We start from the raw sequence: 19914 nt of genomic DNA, 5'->3' as shown, positions 1-19914 counted from the left end.
TCTTTGCAGTTAAGCGTGACCATGTGCTGGGTCTTTGAACTGGATCATGAGCGGAAATGTTGCAAGCCGCTTCTAGATCGATACTTTTACGATGATGGCAGAAATTTGCGCTTTTGTATCAAGCATAGCAAGCTGTAAAGAACACCACTCCCAGTCTAAAAAAATAATAAAAAGTCATAGAACCTACAGAATCACGACTTTTTTGTCAGCTAATCAAAGATGGAAGGTCACAAGCCATTTAAATAAGGTGAATTACAGGAAGAGAGAGCTCCTCCAAGGAGAGGCAGAGCGTGAGGACTGTTTCACCTTGGGCCAAGCGTGGGAGAGACAAGTGGCTGCCATATAACGAGGGAAGCTATTGGCTAAAATATTAATAAAATCTAAATATGAATAAAATCTAAAAGCTAAGTGCAGGCAAAACCACTTTGAAACAGTCTGGCAATTCATTATAAAGTTATACATTTACTGTAGGACTCACCTATCCCACTTGTAGGTATCGACTAAAGAGAAATGAAACATTTTGTTCACACAAAAACCTTTATGCAAATGTTTATATTAACTTTATTTATACTCTCTAAAAACTAAAAAGAGCCCAGGTGACCATCCACAGGAAAAGGGATAAAGAAACTGTTGCTTATCCAACTGAAAGTAGTTTATTGACATATACAAGAACATAAATGAGTCTCAAAATCCTAATGCTAGGTGAGTGGGGGTGTGGGCACCGGACTTAAAAGCTACTTATTGTATGATTCCGTTTACACAGCATTCAGAAAAAGACAAAACTATAGGAATAGAAATTTGATTAGTGATTTCCAGGGGCACGTGGGGGGAGAAGATTAATTAAAAATGGAGCCCCAGAAATCTTTTTTGGGGTGATAGAAATATTCTATATCATGATTATGATGATAGTTACACAGTTTGCCAGTGCTCATGCATCTTCAAAGAGTGAATTTTATTACATGTAAATTATATCTCATTAAGACTGACTGAAAATACAAAAAAGAAAATGATCATGGAGTGAGATGGAGGTCCTTCCATGACTGTCACCTGGACACGATGCCGCCTAGCTTCAGCCGTGCGGACCTTGACGATACCCAGACCAATGCCACTCAAAGGGTTTTCCGCACTAGTCCTTGATGAGATACATATAGAAATGGGAAAAGGTATATTTAGTAATTATTCTAGATTTCATTTTATACCAATTTAAGCCTGTTATATCAAATTATAAAATATTTGTATTTTGTCTGTCTTTGGGGGGTTTCCCCCCTCCATTGTTCCACATTTTAATTTTTTTTTTTTACAAAAATGCTGCTCAGAAATGGATTGAAAATGTTAAGAAAAAGTGAAAGGAAGGAAGGAAGGAAGGAAGGAAGGAAGGAAGAAAGAAAGAGGGAGGGAAGGGAAGGGAAGGGAAGGGAAGGGAAGGGAAGGGAAAGGAAGGGAAGGGAAAGGAAGGGAAGGGAAAAGACAAAAGACAAGAAAAGAACAGAAAAGAAAAGGAGCCCTTCACCACTTTGAGGAGCTCTGCCCTAAGGAATGGTAGAGTCATTCAGACGACCCTGCACCCTTGAATGACGGCAAGAAGCAGAGCCACCTGGCCACCTAGAATGGCCCCCTTGGACTGTTCAGTGAATGAGAATTCAGTTTTGTTCCTTAAGCCACCACATCATTGTGCACTTGTGTAAACTGAGGCTTACCCTAACTGTCTGGCATCACCGTGAGCTCATCCCACCTGCTGATTCTGAGCTAAGGCTTTAGTCCCAAGGAGCTAGAAGCAAGCTTCTTCCAGAGACAGCACAGGCTCAAAACAAATGGGAAACACTGCAAGGTGAGCCTTAGTTTTCACACCACATAGAGTCCCCACCCAAGTGAGGAGGTAAAAGCCGAAGTCCTCACTCACTTCTTCAGCCAGACATTTTCAGCTGCAGGCTGGCAGCAAAATGGAGTGAGGAACCATTCTAACCCCCTGCAAGTGCCCAGTGGACTTGGCTTGCCCAGGCTGGCTGTGGGATGGGGGTGGGGGGAGGCTTCCCATATACCAGTGGCAGCTGAGTGACTACTGCTATCCAAGAGAGATGTCCCTCCGGCCTCCCCCTAATGGGGCAAACGTACTGGAAATGGGTGCCTCTGACTATTCTTGAGGGTGCTCAGGCAATGTAACTCATCCTTCCAGTTCTGCCAATTCCTAATTGCTCATCTCTTTTCGCCTCAGTCTCCTCATCTGTAAAATGGGGAGTAAGAACATCACCAGTCTCTATCATAGAATGTTTCAAGGTTTCAGGGAGAAGTAATTCACATAAACAGCTAAAACTGTGCCTTGCTCATTAAAAGAGCTTGATAAATGTCAGCTATTGACTGGTTTCGCTGCAAGCCAATTATCCTTTGTAATGAGATGATCTCTTTCTTTGGTCACCAGATGGTCCCTATGGTGCTTGAAGGCTGTGGGCCTTAGATACAAACCTGACTAGTGTAACTTGATTCTAATGCAGCAATCTGAGTTTAGGGGCCGATGCCATACTTCAAATGTAAAACTGTGATTAGAGGACTTAGGAGGGATATTAAATTATACCTAGTGACGGTCTGGTTGAAGCCAGATGCAAATCTCACAGCCTTTAAGAACTCTTCATATTGAGTATAAGTACAGTGCCTGCCAGTTTACAAAGCAATTTCACATCCATCATCTGATATTAGCCTCACGCTGTCTAGTGAGGTAGAAGGGATTATTGTATCTATTGCACAGATGAGACAAGGGGCTCAGAGGTTAAGTGGTTCACCCAAGGTCACGGGGTTAATGAGAGGAGAAGGTGGGGCTCAGAGCCGCATCTGGTTCTAGGCCCATTTCTTTTTCCCAGATACTTTTCTGCCTCTCCAGGCTCACCTCACCTGACGCTGGGCACACCTCTGCTTTTCACAGCCATTTATACATCAGGAATTGGAACCAAGCAAAAGATGAATCACAAAAATGATATGATTAGGTGGAACCATATAAAATTGCCGGGATCTGAACTACAGAAATGGCACTTTCATACGGTTCAGCCTAGTAACTAACACTTACTTGGATACTTACCACAGGTTCGGCACTGAGCCAAGTGCTTTACGATTGCACTGGGGTTTTCTCTAATTGCAATAGCTCTGTTACCTCCATTTAAATTTTTTTAATGTTTTATTTATTTCTGAGAGAGAGAGAGAGGGAGAGAGAGAGAGAGACAGCGTGAGCAGGGTAGGGTCAGAGAGAGGGGGAGATACAGAATCTGAAACAGGATCCAGGCTCTGAGCTGTCAGCACAGAGCCCTACGCGGGGCTCAAACCCACGAACCAGGAGATCATGACCAGAGCTGAAGTCGGACGCTTAACCAGCTGAGCCACCCAGGCACCCCTGTTAACCTCCTTTTTAGAGATGAGGAATCGGATAGCAGGGCTACAAGACTAATGAGTGATGGTGGCAGGATTTAAATCCAGGCATCTGAGCCCAGAGCACAAATGCTTCACCCCTGTACTGCCTTACCATTTATTTCCCTAGTAGGAAGACACAAGCCACTGATAACAGAAGCCATGTCTAACTTGACTGTGTAGTGCTGCGTCCAATACTTGCTATTCATTCCTGCCTTCACCCAAAAAAATTTGAGGGCCTACCATGCTTCTTATTTTGACACAATGCTCCATGAGTCTCAAGCATTTCTACACATCTTGTGAGGTGAGGCACTGGCTACTCTTCAATCCAGATTACCTTTTCAAAGATATCTGTATATATCGCATACCCTTGGAAGACAGAGTTAGTGTCTCCATGTGGGGCAAAGGGAGACTGTCCAGTATAAGAGAATCAGGTTCCCGAAAGTCAGGGTTCCTCTCCTGTAACTCATTGTGTGTGGAGATGTCAGCTGGCCCTCTTCGTGTCGCCCTTTGGAAATCAGAGCTTGGGAAACCATCACAAAGATGATAATACTCTGGTTACTGCTAATGCTGTGAGTAAGAAACAATCCTTTGCCTCTGACCCAAGAGTCTCATATCTTCTACTCGTGTGAAACTAAAGCAGGCTAAGCTGTTAGCTTGCAAGTAGGATACAGTCAAACTCAGAGTTCTTGATAGTACAATGCAAGACCCGGCCAAATGAATGAATGCATATAATGAGCCCTCCTTGCATACAGGCCACTGCATCACAAATATTCTAATAACATTTTTTGGAAGCCACAGGCTGCCACTGCCAGAGAGATAGTGCTGCAAGGAAATAGCCTGGAGTGTGAGTCTCTTCTCCCCAGGCTGACCACTGATCTGCAAAATAATCACATCAACACTGGTATTTACTAAGGATTGACTGTGTATCTGGCTCCAATTTTCTTTCTCTTTTTAATGTTTTTTAATTTATTTTGAGAGAGAGCATGAGCAGGGAGGGGCAGAGAGAGAAAGAATCCCAAGCAGTCTCTGCACTGTCAGCACAGAACCTGATGCAGGACTCGATCTCATGAACTGAGAGATCATGACCCCAGCAGACATCAAGAATTGGACACTTAAAAGACTGAGCCACCCAGGTGCCCCCTCACTCAAATTTTCTGTATGCCACAGTATCTCCTTGGAAACTCTTTGTAAGTGCTCCTTAAGCAAAGGTTCCACTCAGCTATTCAATAAATAATTATTGAGTGCCCACTGTGTGCCTGGCTCTGTTCTAGGATTTGGGAAATTGAGACAGACAGGATCCCTGCTTTCATGGGGTTTACTGACTCGTGGGAGAGACAGTCAAGGCACAAAATGCTAGATCGTGATAAAAAGCTCTGCAAAGATTTAAAGAGGAAAATGTGCTAACGAGTGAATGGAAACGACTCTAGAAGTGATGGTCTAGAGGCTTCTTGGAAGACAGCCTCTCAGCTGACACCTGGATGATGAGAATCAGCCCTGCTCAGATCAGGGTGGGTGAGGTGGGTGTGCTCCAAAGGACAGCGACAGGATCAGTATGGATGGGGCTCCACCAAGAGGGTGTGTGGTGGAGGCTACAACAGAAAAAGAGACCGAGTCACGTCCTGTGGGTCCTAACAAACCTCCGAGGATGTTTCCTGTCAAAGTGGCAGTGTGCACACCTGAGCGCTTTTAGTCAGAACCCATCCGCCATAATGGCAAGGATCGCCATGCTGTAGAAGGTCCTCAGTCCTGGACCATGAAGAACTTTTGCCTCAGCAGCTCTGTCATCTGTAAGGTGACCACTGTTGGTGGGGGGGATAATTTACATGGCATAAATCTCCAAAATATGGATTTTTGTATTGTTTTATTTATTTTTGAGAGAGAATGTGAGACTGGGGACCCTTGCAAATATCAAAGCACCTCACAGAGCCACCTTTTCTAAAATAGTTAAAGGAAACATTTTTCAAAAGATGGGCACCTGGGTGGCTCTGTCAGTTAAGTGTCTGACTTCAGCTCAAGGCATGATCTCGTGGTTCGTGAGTTTGAGCCCTGCATCCGGCTCTGTGCTGACAGCTCAGAGCCTGGAGCCTGCTTCATATTCTGTGTCTCCCTCTCTCTCTGCCCCTCCGTCGCTCACACTCTGTCTCTCTGTCCGTCTGTCCGTCTCTGTCTCAAAAATAATTTTATAAATAAATGCTAAAAAAAAATTTTTTTAAATTTTTTTTAATGTTTTTTTATTTATTTCTAGGAGAGAGAGAGAGAGAGACAGCGTGAGCAGGGGAGGGTCAGAGAGAGAGGGAGCTACAGACTCTGAAATAGGCTCCAGGCTCTGAGCTGGCAGTCAGCACAGAGCCCGACGCGGGGCTCGAACCCACGAACCGCGAGATCATGACCTAAGCGAAAGTCGGACGCTTAACCGACTAAGCCACCCAGGCGCCCCAATGCTAAAAAATTTTTAAAGAAAACTCTCACTGCCCAAAGATGCAACTAATATGTTGATAACAGCAACCACCATACGAACTTCTAAGTATACAACGACTCAGAAAACAGAACAGAATCATGCCATGGTAAAAGTATTATCTGCTAAGAATGGCTATTAAGACTACTTAGGCACAGAAAGCTTAAATAAGATGATAAAGGGAAATAGTTTGCAAATGTTACATACACATTGATCAAAATGGTGGAGAAACTAGCTGTGTGTAAAAATCAAGACTGGAGGAGTCACAGCTGTCAAGAGAAGCTCAAAAATGGTGAGAAAGTAAACTTGCAAATTTTATAAGGCTGCTCACTCAATGAAAAGTTACAAATGAAAACCGACTTCAAAACTGGAATACAAGTTTTGAGGACAACAGATTTTCCAGAATGATCGAGACCTAAAACAACTTCTAGAAGCCCGTTACTTTGGCCAAGCGATTCTCTCGCAAAGATACAAAATTTGATAGTAATAAAAATGCACACCATTAGCTTTCAAACATCCTTAGGCATTTACGGCTTTCTCTTAGCTACAAGCAGCAGTTTTAATAAGTCGCCCTGTCCAGATTCCCTTAATGATATGCTTTCTACATAAAAAAGGGCTTGTGAAACCTAATTCCTCTGACAGAAGCGAGCTCGGGTCTCTGAAGCAGCGAAGATTTCAGATTTCCGCCGGGTTTCCTTGCACCTGCCCTTGCAAGGCATGAGGTTTTGTGTGCAGAAGCCTCCAGGGGTTGAAATTTAGCCCTGTCCATGTAGCAGGAAGGTCAGCTGAAGTCACTGGGTCCCAAGACACTGGACTTCAATCTCCGACCAAAAACAAAACATCAAAACACTTCTATTCACCAGGACGTGCTTAGCAGCGCGCTGGCATTCACAGATGTAACGCGGCACCGTGCAGCTCCGAGAAGGGGCTCTGCTTAGAAATTCGATTGTTCTTCGGAGATCTGACAACCTCTATCAGATCTGTGTCAGCCCGGCTCCAGCAAACACTCCAGAGAAAGCCAGCCTCCTCCAGGCTGGGCCTTGGTTGCCACCTGATACCTGAATGAAGAGCAGAGGCAGCAAAATCCAAACTCCTTTCGGGATGCCTGCTCCTGTGGGAAACGGTTTTGATTTTCTCAAAAACCATTAATCTGGAAGAAAATTAATTTCTGATTGGCTTTGAAGGATTGATATTACGTACTGCTAATCAAAGCAGAAGTCTTTAACCAGGAAGAAAACCCTTGCTTCATTTACCTGTGTGTATCTTAGTACTTTCCTGTCTGGGCAGCTCCCTTACTTTAGAGTATCATTATTTGTTACAATGACAATAATTACAATAGCAGCCAGCACCAACTGAGCATTTACTGTGTGTCAAGCATTGTGCTACTTAGGCTTCACAACAAACAGGGAGGGGTTTGCCCCACTTTGCAGGAAAGACGCTGAGGTTCAAGGGGTTCCCCAAAGGAGGTTACACAGCTAGCAACTGGTTGGACCTGAAGTTCTCAGCTGCTCTGGGTTCTGCTTCGGTCTCCCACCCTTACAGTGAGTGCATGTAGAGGTGATGACAGCTTTGAACTATCTCCCCAGAAACTTCTCCCCAGTCTCGCAAATCCCAGTTGAACTTGGCAAACACTGTACAGCTACCCACCATGTACAGGGCTCTGTGCTAACACAGCCCTTCCACCACTGGGCATCCACAGAGCAAGGAACAAGTACATAGCCAGGAACGCTAGGCCAGAACAGGATGCAAATGGCTTGGCAGTGGTAGCGACAAGGTCAGAGGTGATGGAGAAGAGGGGACAGTTCATTCTGACAGAGGCATTTGGTAAGGCATTCGGGAGAGCGTCTGGGCTGAAGCTTCAAAGATGGAGAGAATGTTTTCACAGTGACAGAGTATTTTTGAAGAGGAAAGTGCTGAGATCATTAGTGTAGAAAATTTAGAAACACAGAGAAAAATTAAGAATAAAATAAAACTTTAGGGGTGCCTGAGTGGCTCAGTCAGTTTTGCCTCAGGTCATGATCTCACGGTTCATGGGTTCGAGCCCCGCGTCGGGCTCTGTGCTGACAGTGCAGAGCCTGGAGCCTGCTTGGGATTCTGCGTCTCCCTCAGTCTCTGCCCCTCCCCCGCTTCTTCTTTTCTTTCTCTCTCTCAAAAATAAATAAACATTAAAAAAAGAATAAAATAAAAAAATACCCTTACTTCCATCACCCAAATATAACTACATTTCCCTGCTCATCAAAACAACTTTATGAGGCATAATATATAGTCAGTGCAAAGTGCCCAGGTGTACAACTTGTAAACATGTGTACAGTTTGTTGAGTATTGACAAAAGGATACACTGGCTTAACCCCCTTCTCAGTCAAAATATAGAATACGTCTACCACCTCACAAAATTCCCTGTGTCCCCTTCCATTCAATTGTCTTCTTTCCCTGACCCCAGACAGCCACCAATTCACTTTCTGACACTTTAGGTGAGTTTTGCCATTAATTTCCATATAACTGGATGGAATCATCTCATATGAGCTGTTTTATGTCTTTGAGATTTAGCCATGTTGTTATGCATATCAGTGATTCAAACTATTCTATTTGCTGAGCGATGATCCCCCACATGTGTGTTTCACACATTGATGGGCATTTGGGTTGTTTCCGGGTTTGGCCTATAACAAAAATGGCTGCTATCCACATTCACGCACAAGTCTTTAAGGCAACATCTATTTTCATTTCTCCTGGGGGAAACACCTAAGAGTGGAGTTGCCGAGCCCTGTAAGAACGGCATATTGAACTTTATAAGAAATTGCCAAACCACTTTGCCAAGTGGTTGTACCATTTTTGACTCCTATTAATATCAACTGAACCCACACCTTGCCCTACCTTCTTCCCTTGCCATGTCCTATTTCCCTCACCCCTGTGCACCCTGGGAACACTCATTCAATACATCACTTGTTCAAGAATCCCTGATTCGGGCTCAGCTTTCCAGGAAGGCAGCCCAGGCAATTAACTAGGCTTCCAGGAAAGGATGCAGCTAGCCCCAAGGCCTACATTGAAAGCAGGAGCTGGTGGTGTCTCTTCCTTGGGCTTCAGTTTCCCCAGTCAGGGGACTGATTAGGATCCTTTGCTGTACTCATATTCTGTCACCTCTAGTGAGGACTTTGCGATCTCACTGGGACAAAGCATGCTTTGTCCCCCTTCCCCTGTAGAAAAGATTCCCAGAATATACTGCCATACACTAGCTCTCGTGGGTCACCGGCATGCCTTCCACTCTGCCAGTTTTAATGTACATTATTTCAACCAGTTGTTGGGGATGCCTACGTCATTCACCATGGACTAAGTCGTGCCTTCAGCTAAAGGTGAGCATCTCTTTTTATCCATTATCCAGAATATCATATGCAAGCTTTCCGAGAGACATCCTTCTACAGTGGACTTGATTCGGGCGTCTAGAAAACACAGCCTGCAATTGCAAACCCATGAAATGCTATACCATAATTACAGTTTCCAGGCACCTCTAATGACCCATTAAGGTGGATTTGTAGAGCAGGCAGACTACGCAGCCAGCAGCAGGTGAGGCTGTAGGGTCTGGCGCTTTCTCTCTGAGGGCAGAGACCCACCAGAAATCATCTTTTGTGGGGGAAAATCATGGGGGTGGGGGAGGGGTGGGATCTTATCATCTAATACCAACATAGAGAAGATAACTTCTGAGGTTTTCGCATTCCCTAGGCTAAAAACATCACTTTGAGAGTGGAGAACATGGTGGACTTGAATTATGAGAATGCAAATTGGTATATTTACTTTGGAAAACAATTGACTTCATTTTGTATGACGCTGTCCAGCCATTACCGGGAGGCCAGCCATTCAACTCCTAGTCATATATTCCAGGGAAACTTTTGCACTTGAGCACCGGCAGATAGGTAAAAGAAGCATTGCTTAATTGCCCCAAAGCAGAAACAACAACGTGAATATCCATTTTCAGGAAAATGCATAAATAGCCTACAGTAGCAGCACAGCACAGTACCAGTATTAAGCATGAATGCATTACAACTACGTTTACCAACATGAGTGGGTCTTAGAAATATAAGTTGAATGGAAAAAGCAGGTCACAAAGGCAATATAAACAATGTAATACCCTTTTTATAAAACAAAAGAAAATACTAACTTCGAGATGGTGGTCAAGGGCAGGGCAAAGGGTCATACGAGGGGCCCATGGGTAGATGTAATGGTGATTGCAGCAGGTTGAACAGTGTGCCCCCTAAAATATGTCCAAGTCCTATCCCCTAGTATCTTCGAATATGACTCAATTCAGAAATAGGGTCCTTGCAGGTATAATGAAGTTAAGGGGTTTAGGCTGACATGACTCCAGATTTAGGGTGGGCCTTAAATCCAATGACTTGTGTCTTGCTAATGGAAACAAGAGGCAGATTCGAAGCACTGACACAGGGAATAAGGCTAAGGCCATGGAAAGACAGATAGAGAGCTTGGAGTTATGTTAGCATAAGCCAAGGAACACCAGGAGCCCCAGACATTGGAAGAGGCAAGGACAGTTTCCCCTAGAGCCTTCAGAAGGGGCGTGGCCCTGCTCACACCTTGTATTCTGGAGCCTGGAGCCTCCAGAGCTTTGTGAGAATAAATTTCTCTTGTTTTAATTTTTTTTAATATTTATTTTTGAGAGAGACAGAGACAGAGAGCAAGCAGGGGAGGGGCAGAGAAAGAGGGAGACACAGAATCCAATACAGGCTCCAGGCTCTGAGCTGTCAGCATGGAGCCCAATACGGGGCTCAAACTCACAGACTGCAAGATCATGACCTGAGCCGAAGTCAGGCACTAAACTGACTGAGCCACCCAGGCGCCCCAAAATTTCTGTTGCTTGAAGCCGCCCCGCTGGGGCCGATTTGTTGCAGCAGCCCTAAGGAACCAACAAAGAGGTGCTCGAGATCTTAAGTTGAGTGATGAGTTTCCAGGGGACCTTTCTTAAATTTTGTGTCATAACTTATATACACCTTACATGTGTTCTATAGCATGAAGCAAATATTACAAAACATGGTCAGGGGGAAAAATACTTTAAAAAGGCATGGATAAGCAAAGCAAAAGTTCCCAAGCCTATTGAAGTCCCTGAGAGATCTGAGGAATTTCACAGGTATTGAGTCCCTACTATGTGCCAGGGATCATATGCTAGGCACTTTCCAGACAGTATGATCAAAGCAACCCTGTGGTAAACAAGTTTCTCATTCCACCGATAAGAACACTGAGGTGGGGAGGAGTCAAGTGCATACTTGAGGTAACACAGGAAATCAGCAGCAGAGCAAGGACTCAAGGGAAGGTCAACCTGCAAAGTCTCTGCCTTTACCACCCTAACACCTCAAGTCACCTCTGCTCACCTCAAGCATGTTAACCCCTGACTACCTGATGTTACTACTTAGAACTCTAGACAGAAAAGGTAAACATATACCTCCTTTATCTCCTATTCTAGATTTCTCTTCAGACAGAGCTGGACAAACATTGTTTGATCTCACCCTCTTCACATGAATTGTGCATTTCATGGTACTCTTATCTGCCGATACTCTCACCACGACCTGTGTAGATAACCTCAGATTAATTGGAGAGCGACTCATCCAAGGACCCTGACCTGCTCCTTGACCAGTTCGCACCGACCATCGGGCTGGCAATGCAGAAGCAGAAGATAAAATCAAGTTTCCTCCCTCTCCCTTCTGGGGGTGGAGTGAGGCTGGGGGTGATGTTGCCACTGTTGTAGTAACGGGGATCGATTCAAGAGGAATAAACTCTTAGGGGACATCTACTTACCCAGGCTTGCCTGGGTCCCTCCGTGTGTGAGCACCGGAAGTCCCACACACTGGGAAGCTCCTCAGTCTGGGACAAACCAGGACAGCTGATCACCCTTCCTGGGGGGGAAAGGTTTTCTTCCGGGATCTGAAGTATTCATGAAGGGGCAGGAAAGAGAAGCCATGGGAAATCTGGGTCATCTGATTCAACTGTGCACTTCCTTCTGGGGCCCAGCTTCAGGCTATGCCCCCCCGCCCAACACACACTTTTTGCTATGATAAAAGACATTTGTCAGAGACTGAAGCCAAGCCAGGATGCTGGAGTTGGGGGGCAGGGTGCACGCTCGCTCCTTTGGAGCAGGTGCTGGGTCGTTCCTTCTCTTCCCCACCCCCTTCAGCAGTCAGTGGGTTTTAATTAACTGATAACCACAGGTCAGCTTCCAATGCTGCATCCTAACACCACTGCTGCGGAAGGTAGGAAGGAAATGCACCCCACCCTCATCTAATGTTTGCCATTCAGGTCCTCTGGCTTCCTCAACATGGGAAAAACAGGATCACATCAATCTACAGTTTATAAACCTTTTTGCACACAAGGACTCACTGAGTCCTCAGGTAAAGAGCGAGGATGGGAACATTTCCGGGATGGGAACAGACTTGCAAGGGCCAAGCAAGCGGCAGAGCCAGACCTGATGCCGGCTCTGCTGCCAAGTCTCCCAGGGCTCTGAGAACAGCAGGGGAGAAGTCAAGAAGGAATTGCCATTTTCTCACTCTCTCCTCTCCCCTGCTCCCTCAAAAGATGTATCATAATCCTGGAAAATACACTCAGCAGATGGTTGCTTCAGGAATAAATTCAGGGCTGCCAGATTTTCTCCACCACAAACACCTGACACTTCTCCTCCCCCACCACCTCACACACAGGGTGGGAGTGAGGATCCCAAGGGTGAGAGCCCAGCACCAGGCATGGGGCTAGGTGGGGGTCAGGGGTGAAGGGAAGAGGTGCAGGAGACCACGAGGACCCTCCAGGGTCAGCTTGAGGGCTCCCTACCACGCTCAAATAGAGAGAGCTGGTTCAAGACACTTGCAGGCTGCTCCCAGAGGCCTGCGTCAAAGTGTCTGGGCTGGCCATGACAGATGTGGCTCCCTTTAATTGAGATCCCAGTCATTGCTCAAAAAAAAGCACATGGCTCATCTTTCCTTTCCCTGACTGTGAACCTGGGTTGGGGAGGGAATAGGGTGGAGACAGAGCTGATAAATCCCATTGTGGAAGATGGCTCTGGGAAGTGGGGGCATGCACACGTGAGTGTGTGTGTGTGTGTGTGTGTGTGCATGCACAAAAAAGGACTCTGCAGAAAGAGCTTTAAAAACAATGCTTGAGGGGTGCCTGGGTGGCTCAGTTGGTTAAGCGTCTGACTTCAGCTCGGGTCATGATCTTGCAGTTCATGGGTTCGAGCCCCAAGTTGGGTTCTGTGCTGACAGCTCTGAGCCTGAAGCCTGCTTCAGATTCTGTGTGTCTCCCTCTCTCTGCCCCTCCTCAACTTGTGCTCTCTCTCGCTCTCCCTCTCTCACTCTCTTGCTCCCTCTCTCAAAAAAGAAAACAATGCTTAAATCCATTTGCCAACATCATCTGCTTACTGGGTGTCCACCAAAAGGGCTAGACCCTATACTACAAATTGTTGAGGCAGGAAAGATGGGTGGACACACTCTGGTCTTCAGGAGAAATAAATGCAACCACTGTCTGTATCCTGAGAGTACACTGAGCCACGCACAGCACAGGTACTGGGAGAACACGGAGAATCAGTGACAAGGCTTTTGTGACATTTCCAATGGGAGAAAAGGGGAACGAGAGGTGGTGGCCCTCTTTAGAAATAAGTCCCCTCTCTTCTAGGGGAAGAGGTAGAGTTAAAAGCAGATCAAATCCCCCATCCCTCGCTCTCTGCTATCACAAAGTGATGTGGTCCCCAAGGCCTCCTCCATGAGCAGTCACTGGGCAGACCCCACAGAAGGGACCTGCTGATCAGACTGGAGGGTCCATGGGCGGGGCCTGTGCGGTCCTGAGCACTGGGATTCCCACGTTTCGCCTCAGGGTCCCTGCACCAGCATCCTCTCCCATCCCCCTGCCTCAGGTCTCACCCAGAAGACCACCAGTGTGCTTTCAAACAGGTGTGACAACCTCATTCCTTAAGTCGTGTTAGGGCTGCAAAATAAAAACCCCACAGAATAAAATTCCAGGCTGTTCACCTCTTCACCCTCTCTCTTTATGCCTCCACAACCCCAACCCCCACCCCATGCCAGGCTTTGTGTGACTTTAGGCTTTTATCCATTTCCTATGCGGGGACATTCTCTTCCCCCACCTTATGTCCTTCACATCTGCCAACTTCCACTCAGCCCCAAAGTTCACCTCCTCTATAAGGCTGTCTCTGAGCCCCCTAGTCCCCCAGCCTCTAGGACTTGTGTCTACACTGCACTGACCACACTTCACCAGGACCCCTGGTCCACCTACGTGACCCTCCCCTAGACGGTGAGTCCCCTGAGGCCAAGGGCTGTGCTGCCTGTAAACCTAGGGCCAGCACCGAGTAGGATCTGGCTAAAGGTGTTCTTGAGTGAGCAAAAGGACCCCATTTCTTCCTCGACTTGCCTAAGTATGCTCCTGGGTGGTGTCTGGATTGCTCACAGGCAGGAACCCAGCACGGGTGTTCACAGAAGCTTCTGGAATGGACACACACCTGAGGATTTATCCAGGCAGCTCTGAAGTGCCAGAGAGGGTTTCTCCACCTCTCCTGCATCCTGTCTTAACATTCAACCACCTCCTAGGTTCAAATGATATTAACACGATTTTGGAGAGCTTACTGCTTAAGACGTACTTTGCATTCGTTGTCTCATTTGATCCTTCAAAATACCCAGCAATATTCCATGTTTCCCATGAGGAAAACTATGGCATAAAGAGATTAAGAAACTTCCTTTTATTTTGCTCCCTGCGAAGCAGAAGAACAGAGTCAAGTTCCCATAACTCACTAGCCACCCTGAAATACAGGTGAACCTTACTTAAAAATAAAAAAAAGGCCCAGAGCCAACAGTCGCAATGAGTGACACTAGATTTTTGTTTTAAAAACATAAGTCAGAAGCACTGACTATCACCTCCGTCACCCTCTTCAGGCCCTGGGAAAATAGTTCAGCTCACATTAGCTACAATGTAATAACTATCTATCAAGGGCCTCTATGTGGCAGGCACGTGGACACGTGGACACGTGGGAAATCAAAAGGACAAAATCCCTGCTCTCAAAGAGCTAATGGAGAAAGAGAAACCATGAATGCTGTGGTGACACATAAGAAGGTAGAGACTACGTTACAAGGTGTGACAGCCAGCCTCCCAGAGGGCCCCCAACCGTCCTCACGTCCTGTCACTCATGTCCTGTGTAGGGTCCCCTAGATACTGTGGAAATGATGGCATGTGACTTCTGAAGTGAGGGCAGAAAAGACAGTGCAGGTTTTCCTTGGTGTCTCTTGAAACCCTTGCTTTGGGGGAAGCCAGCTGCTGCATCAGGAGGACACGCAGGCAGCCCAATGAAGAGGTCCACAAAGTGAGAAACCGAGGCTCTTGCCAACAGCCTGCCCTAACCTGCCATCCTCGTGAATGAGCCATCCTGAAAGCACATCCTTCGACCCCAGTCATCCCTTCAAATGACACCCTGACTGCATCCGTGTCATTGTCAGCTCCAACGACGACTGTTGGTTGGAAACCTCCGGAACTCCCCAGGAGAAATTTGAAACTGCCCCCGGACAAAGATGGCAAGGAGAGCCCGAGGAGAGAGGCAGGCCACTCCAGATTGGCAGATGGCAATTGTAATAGGCAAGGGAATTTATGTATCAGGCTTATCTCAGGTGGCCACAAGAAGAGTAAATCTCGGCACCCTCCTGTCAGAATCTGAAGAGTTTATACATAGGTTTTAATGGGGTTTGCTCCAAGGTGGTCTCAATAATACATTAGTCTCTCAAGGCTTTGTCCTTGAAGTGGCTCCTAGCACAGGGACAGTGGGTGTGTTCCTGTGCGAGGGTAGGAGATAAAGAGCCTCTGACTGGTTCCAGCTCAAGGGTCACCCAGCGGTCATGTCCTTTTGATGACCTCCTTCAACAACCATTGATTGGGTGGCTTATAAACCACAGATATTTGTTCCTCACACCTCTGGAGGCTGGAAGGCTGAGACTGGCGGGCCAGCACGGTCTGGTGAGGGCCCTCTTCCTGAGGGGCGACCTCTCACAATGTCCTCGTCTCACAGAGGGACTGAGGGAGCTCTCCGGGGTCTCTTATAAGGGCACTAACCCCATTCATGAGCACTCCACCTTTGTGACCTAATTATCTCCCAGAGGCCACTCAGGTAAAGACTCACACTCCTTACCCAGTTTCTAGGAATCTAGGACAACTCCAAGGTTCCAGTTTACAACCATCTGATTTGTGCAGTTTTCTAGAAAACGTCTTTTAATTTTTTTTAATAGTTTATTTATTTTTGAGACAGACAGACAGACAGAGCATGAGTAGGGGAGGGGCAGAGAGAGAGAAGGAGACACATAATCTGAAACAGGCTCCAGGTTCTGAGCTGTCAGCACAGAGCCCGACGCAGGGCTCGAACCCACGGACTGTGAGATCATGACCTGGGCCGAAGCCAGACGCTTAACCGACTGAGCCACCCAGGCGCCCCGAAAATGTCTTCTTAAGACACAGAAAGCTACAAACTGCATAGCACATGATGTCAGAGCCCCAGGTAATAAAACTCTGTGAAGGGGTCTCTCTCTTCTCTGATTCCTCACTCCTATAGCTGCCCCATCATTCTGCTGGTGTTTCTCAGCACCTGCTATGTGTCAGGCTTAGGAGTTCTAAGGAGACTCNCTAAGGACCCTGAAAGGAAAAGCCAGGCCCAGCGCATATCATGTGCTTAGAGAACTTCCACTTCAATCTTCAATTACCCCTTGACCACAAAAGGAAAAAAGAAATAAGGCTTCACTATTGGGGACACCTCCTGAGGTCCCACGGCCACCGGCCTGCCCAGGCCCTCTGCAGGGAGACCTCCCCAGCCCCTCAGTTCAGCCAGTGAAAATGGGCTGCTGCTTCTCCAGGCTTCCATCCCCAGATCTGAGGCAGGCCTCCAGGGGCTTCTGTGAGGACCTGTGTCCTGTGTCCAGCCCTGTGTCTTGGAGGGGTGAGGCAGGGAGGCTTGAACCCCTGAACATGTCAGAGCAGCACAGTGGGGGGGGGGGGGCCTGTGCAGCCCCACACAGGGGAATCTTAATGAATCATCAGGGCAGCAGGATAAATAGAAAAGAGAAGCTCCTTCCTTAAAGGCCCAGCCCTTATCTCATTATTCCAAATGTCAGGACTTGGTCATATGAAGGCTCTGTTACAGTGGGAGTGGGGCGGGGTGGAGAAGAGGGAGCAGCAGCAGCTTGACCATCCTCCGCTGTGGCCTAAACGATGGAGGTGACCCAGAGGTGTGGGGAGAGCTGAACCAGCAGCCAGATAGAGGGGATCTCTGCCCAGATGCGCCAGGACACCCTGGGGGAGCCTTTGTACATGGAGCCTTAAGCCCTCCCTGCAGCTCTCCATGGGGCTGGGAGTTGTGCCCAGGACAATTTCCATGCCTCTTTCTCTAAAAGCAAATATTTTCAAGGTTCCAGGGCCCTTCCCTGGCAGCTTGCCAGCAACTCTGGATGGTTAAGTTCCTTCCATTCCTGACTCTTCACCTCAAGATGTTCATGACCTGGCTCTTGGGGGGGAAACCTTTTAAGCCTCCTCGTGGTAAGAGGCCATCAGGGTCCCTTCAGGGACGTAAAGATTCGTTTCAGAGAGAATGGATTAAGCTCCACCAGTTTGAAGTAATTGGGAGGATGAGGCCCTCCCTCTGTCTGTCTTGACCTCTTGTCATGGTCGAGGCCAACTTTAATGGCGACTGTTCTAAAGCACAAAAGGAAAAGAGAATCCAGGTCTTGAAGCCTGAATCAACCTTAACCAGTCATGTCTCAAAGCAGACTGTTTTATGATAGCCTGAACCTGACTCAGTGACCAGAAAGAGGTCACTGCGACCAGAAAGAGGCCTTCCCTGCGCTTGAGATCTCCCCGCAGAGCTCCTGGCTACAGAGATCCAGGCCTGAGTGGCTTGCGGAAAAGGGAGGCTAACACTCAGTAGAAACACACTCATAGTCTTGGGCCATCTCCTCCCTCACTGTATGTACCCTGGTTTTCTGTTCCTGGTGGGCCTCCATGGACGGTGTGGTTTGTGATTCAGTAAAGGGTCGTGAGAGCCATCATCTGCTTCCACGGGGCAGCATAAATAGTAAGGAAACCAACGAGCCAGCATTTGGCTGGCTCCTACACCTCCTGCCATCAGATAGCCAGTCCGGTACAGGGCGAGACGGGCAATCGAGGTTACTAACAGTCCTATCTCTACTTCTTGGCACTCTAGAAGGATGCGTTGGCCCTCCAGCCCAGAGAATCAGTGCCCATTCTGCCAGGAGAGGTGGACCTGTGTCCCATGTGAAGCCACCCAGTATCCATTTGCCCATTATGACACTTTCTTTTGGAGTTATTGTCACTAGCTGGCTCAATATAGTCTGGGTGAAATGATAAACCCAGGTGCCTGGATGTCATCACTGAACATACGGGGCCACCCGCACAGCCAGTAAGACCAGCCAATGCTCTCTGTACACTTTGAGTGCTTAACAAGTGACCCAGGTAGAGCGGGAACTGCCCACGCTGAGTGTCCTATCTCCTGTCGCTCAAGACCCCAGGCCCCCGTTGCAAGGGATGGATATGGGCTGTGACAGATGTACTAATCTGTCCTTAACATCAGGAGCACAAAAAGGTACTCAGGAATCCCCCTCTTAAAGGGGGCTGGAAAGTGAAAACGGGGAGCTAGGCGGTGGGTGAAGTGAGGGAATTAAAATAAACTTTGGAGGGACAGATCACATCTATTAGGCAGCCACTGGGACAGGGGAACTTAAATCACCAATACATGGTGACATCCATGTAATAAGGCAGGGGTCACTGAGCCAGCACCTCCATCAGTCACATGGCCACGCCATAAGTGTATATAGAAGTACAAACTGCAGTAACAAAAGACCATGGGAGGCGACCTGAATGGGTGGGGGTATGGCCAGAAAAGGTAGCTAAATGGTCCATCTTAGTTTCACTGACCTTTGTAACCTCCTGAAGTGGCCCCACGTGGAAGTACTTGTACTAGTACTCACATTCCCCTTTCCCCAAACGGGGCCTCCCTCTTCACCCCAGGCAATCTTGGGAGCAGGCACTTCTGGGGGCCTTTGCTCAGCTCCCTGAGGATGCCTACCTGACAGGTTAGGAAAGGCACTCATTGGGATTTCATCCATCTGTTCACTGCCCACCGCCCCTCAACTCCATCCTCTGTCCCCAGTCTGCATTGCTGAATCAACACCGTCCCTCTGGCTCAGCTAAGCGGTACTTAACGAAGCAGAGACCTAGCCTGCGCGCTTGACGGACCAGGGAACCCGGAGGCACCTGGCTGCTTGCACGCTCACCTGCAGCGCTCTCTCCGGTCAGGATCAGGGTGAGCTCCGCGGAGCCGCCCACACCCACACGGAGCCAGGCAGGAGGCCAGGTTCCCGACCTGTCAATCACGGCTGGGTTTGCAGCTGCGCGCTCCGCGGCGGCCCCAGCGCACTGCTCCTCCGAGGGAGATAAACATCGAGAAATCCAATCCAGCGCGGCTTCGGAGATAAACAGCTGTGCAGGCCGCCATCGGTCAGGAGATAACGCCCCCACCCCGCCCCACGCGCCCGCCAGGGCCCTGCACCTGCCCGGGGCGACCAGGACGCGCCTCTTGCAGGCTGCGTCCCCCCAGCCTGGAGAATTGGTCTCTAGTACCGAGGGTGGGGGTGGAGTTAGCGAAGAGAAAAAGCACGATTTGGAACAAACTAGCAACAGAACCTGGGCTTTGGAACCGATTGCCAAGGTTCGAATCCTGACTCTGCCATTGTTTGACAAGCGACAGCAACTCTAAGCCTGGGAGTTCTCATCTGTGCCATGGGGATAAACACCGGTGCCAACTGCGGGGCTTGGCACCCTTCATGTTGAAGTAGGTTGCACAAAGAAAGCCTCAATAAATAATGGGGGCTAACATTAGCCAGCCTATGATCTAGGTAAGCACACCCGCTGCCACCACGATTTGGGCGGCATTTAAAGGTGGCGAGGCGTTTGCGGTGGAGGAAAGTGCTGTTGGCCACACACATAAAACGCCAGCTTTAAGAGAGGCTGTTTGGATCAGGTCTGGG

The 19914-nt window shown here is 47.9% G+C and overlaps 1 long non-coding RNA gene across 1 annotated transcript; it reads right to left on the bottom strand.

The window, feature by feature from the left end:
* Positions 1-933: 933 nt before the first annotated feature.
* Positions 934-19523, bottom strand: LOC144235376 (uncharacterized). Its single transcript, XR_013336192.1, has 2 exons — positions 19162-19523; positions 934-1132 (listed from the first exon to the last, which is right to left on the bottom strand). It is a non-coding gene; the product is annotated as an uncharacterized LOC144235376 (long non-coding RNA).
* Between the last annotated feature and the right edge of the window lie 391 nt (positions 19524-19914).

The sequence above is a fragment of the Crocuta crocuta genome, unplaced genomic scaffold (genome assembly GCF_008692635.1).
Source record: "Crocuta crocuta isolate KB4526 unplaced genomic scaffold, BGI_CrCroc_1.0 scaffold64, whole genome shotgun sequence".
Lineage (NCBI taxonomy): Eukaryota > Metazoa > Chordata > Mammalia > Carnivora > Hyaenidae > Crocuta > Crocuta crocuta.
This window is presented reverse-complemented; position numbering and strand designations above follow the sequence as displayed.